General features: G+C 45.3%; 1 pseudogene across 1 annotated transcript in view; it reads right to left on the reverse strand.

Moving 5' to 3' along the window:
* Window positions 1-1032: 1032 nt before the first annotated feature.
* Window positions 1033-3311, reverse strand: part of LOC147470807 (uncharacterized) — a 2507-nt pseudogene continuing 228 nt past the window's right edge. The window contains exon 1 of the transcript XR_015191407.1: window positions 1033-3311. This exon is cut by the window's right edge and continues 228 nt beyond it. The product of XR_015191407.1 is annotated as an uncharacterized LOC147470807 (transcript).

A 3311-nucleotide genomic window follows, 5' to 3' on the forward strand; every position in this document is an offset into this window, starting at 1 on the left:
CGCAGTGCAAGGCTCGACTGCAGCCGCTCAGTGCACTTGCTTGTTGCGGGATAGGAGCCGAGGTGCCACTGATGAGGCTAGTCTACATTAGTACAGTAAGAGCTCTGGTGGATTATGCAGCACCAGCACTTTCTTTAGCTTGTCAGGGGAGGCTCCGAAGGCTTGAAACCATGCAGAATGAAGCTATGCGTATTATCCTCGGGTGTCAAAAGAATACTAGGATAGACATAATGAGAACAGAGACAGGATTGCAAATTATTGCACAGAGAGTAAGCGAGATTAATGTTATAACAGCCGTCAGGCTCATGAGAAGGTATACCAAAAAGAAATTAGTGATAGATATGGTCAGCGGTCTTTATAACATCAGGACTTTTTATATACAAGGCAAACGAGGATATATGAAGGAGTTGAAAAATGATATAGAATATTATGGCTTGTAAGACAGACATCCCCTAAAGTGCCACCATGGGAGGACCAGGCGATTAATGTAGATGTAGAACCCCTCTTTATGAATAAGGGGCTGTATGAACTAAGTTAACTTAAATCAACACGCCTTGATATCGCTCATGTCTACTGCAATGGGTCAGTTTTGAAGATTGGCAGAGCAGGATGTGGAGTTATCATCAGACAGTTAACTACAAGTGGCGTGGTCACCATAAGCAGTGGGATAAAACTGAGGAATAGACAATATTGACGGCACTTAAAAAGTTGAGAATTATTAATAAAGATGCACTATTTTTTGTAGATAGCAGGGGAGCGATGGACTCTCTTAACAGCAAGGACTTTGTGTTTGAACACATTGATAACAAGTGCCGATTGATCGCTCATAAGCTACGATGCCAGGGACGTGTGATTACATTCGTCTGGATCCCATCGCATGCGGGTATCAACTTTAATGAGGCTGTGGATGAGGTAGCGAAGGTGGCAGCTAAAAAATGTGAGGTGGACACTCAAAGCACTCAGACTCTTAAGCAGACAAGGAGAAATATCAAGGGGATACAGTTAAACTATGATGTGATCTAGAAAGGCGAGTCGATTGAGACAAGTGAAATCTTCAAACGCTACAAGCATCTAGCGATGAACACAAATTTCACTTAAGGCAGGGGCAATAGCAACTGGAAAGACTTTTTTTTTTTTTTTTTTTTAGTAATATTCGACCTCCTATTCGTTTCAAACGAGTCTCTGTGTTGTGAAATATATATGCAATAATATTTCACAGAACAGTCCACTGGTCCCGTCCTCGCCAATGGCTGTGGTCGACATCCAAATTATTTAAGGGAGATGTATTTTAACCTTTATTACTTTTGTTTACAATTACATATTTCTCTCTATTCTACTATTTATAACAGCTTCCTCTATATCTAAATCCTTGAGACTAGTGTACATTGCCGGTTTGTTCCTTGTTCCTCGTAGACAGAGCAGTGAAGACCGTAGTAGTGAGAAGGCCAATCGACACCTCATCCATGCAACGACGGCGCTCTTCTGTTGCTGCCTTTTCTCTGCAAGTTGTTGTGCAAGGAATGAGTAGAACATCGTCGCTCTCGGTGACATTCCCCCAGAAGTCGTGAATACAAGAGGTGTGAAAATACCTTGCTCGACTTCTCGGACGCGTTCGCCATACTCCCTCATTTTGTTGTTCTCATGCATGGTGTGAGCAGAGAGGAGTTCCTGGGATCGGTTGCTCGTGGCCATAGGGTTGAAGATTCGTATGTCGAAGAAGGCCCATTGCCCTCGTACCCAGAAACTGTTGGCACTGATGTCTAATCTGGCGTCGTCTGCAGTGTTGGTGGATTGGAGTGAGAAGTTGCGGCCTTCTGTGGGGATGAGGGGAGGTTCGATCCTCACGTCGCGGCACCCCTCGCCAAGCATTTGTGCAGTCACGTCCCTCACCTTGTCGTGGCGCATGCAAACGAAGCCTCTCGTCTTGCACGTCATGGCATGGTTGGGGTCGAAAGCCGAACCGCATGTGCAGTGCTGGTGAAGGTCCTCTATTGGCCAACCATATCTCAGGGCAAGTGCGTCCACAAACTCCTGTTTGTTTAAACTAAACCCATACTCATTCTTCTTTTCATATCCTCAGTAATTACAGAGGTTAGTTCTTGAAGTTGTGCCCTCTGCTTTGTTTCTCTATTTTTTGTAATTTCCATTTTGATTGTTTTTTGTTGTGGTGTATCAGGCTGTGTATATGTTTCTTGCATTATTATGGCTTGAGTTAGGCTGGCTGAGAGCTTGACAGAGTTTTGGAACACCATGTCCGCTATTTTACACGGGTTTGTTATGCCGAGTCCCCCAAGCCTTGGCGGAAGTTCGAGTATGGCTCTCTCGTTGGCAGTGGGATTTCTTCCACCTGATAGTGCTGGGATCAGGTACTTTACAATTGCTTCCTCAAGTGGTGAAAGTAAAGGCTCGATGTTAGGTATAGTTCGCATTAAGAAGTTCCACTTGTGTTTGATACCGAAGGTGAAGGCGGTATATGCCGAGTGCGGTTCCTTCTTTGCGATTTCTGCCAGCTCTATCACTTCCCTTCTCCATTCATCCACTTGCCTTGTTATGTATTCTTCCCTAGCTGCTGTTGTGCCAAGAACTGCCCCAAGGTGTTTTTCACCGCCGGCCTTTATAATCACGTTTGTTTCTCGGAAGGATTCTCTGGCTTGTCCGAGATATTCCGGTTTTACAATTAAAACCGATTTGGCGGCGTTCGTGTGTCCCAATGAGATTCCACCACTTCCTTATGTTCTCAATTTTCCCTGCTCCGGTCAGGTCGTCGGCATAAGCAACTTGCTTTATATTTGTTGTTGTGTGGTCAATTATTGTTTGTAGCCTGAGGAGACCGATGGCGTACATCGCCATGGCAATTGGGTCACCTTGTGTTGTGCCCTCGGCTGAAGCTATCATCTCATAGGTATTTGTTCTATTGTCGACTATGTGGAGCTCTGCTGGGTTGTTGTAGGTGTTCTTAATGTATTGTGCGAGGCTTGGGCATTTGACCTCTATATTGTGGATTGTTGCCTTCCGGTTGATGTTGTTGAAGGCATTTGTAGCATCCACCATGAGTACGGCCTGACAATCCGGCTCTTCATAGATGTTTCTCATGGCGTGGATTGCTGCCTCACACCCTGCCTGTTGACCTGCACACACCTGTAAATTTCCCACGGCTTGTCTAACGTCGTCTCCGACAACGTTCATGATTGCCTTACCGATGATTCGTCGCAAGACTTCTCCAATGCCAATGGGGCGGCATCCGGGCTTCTTGTCGAGGGCAATTAAACGACAAGCTGTGAAGGCATCCAGGTTGTTGCAGTTTTCTGTTG

The sequence above is a fragment of the Penaeus japonicus genome, unplaced genomic scaffold, assembly GCF_977035675.1.
Source record: "Penaeus japonicus unplaced genomic scaffold, GWHDUDI00000001_assembly GWHDUDI00000012, whole genome shotgun sequence".
NCBI lineage: Eukaryota > Metazoa > Arthropoda > Malacostraca > Decapoda > Penaeidae > Penaeus > Penaeus japonicus.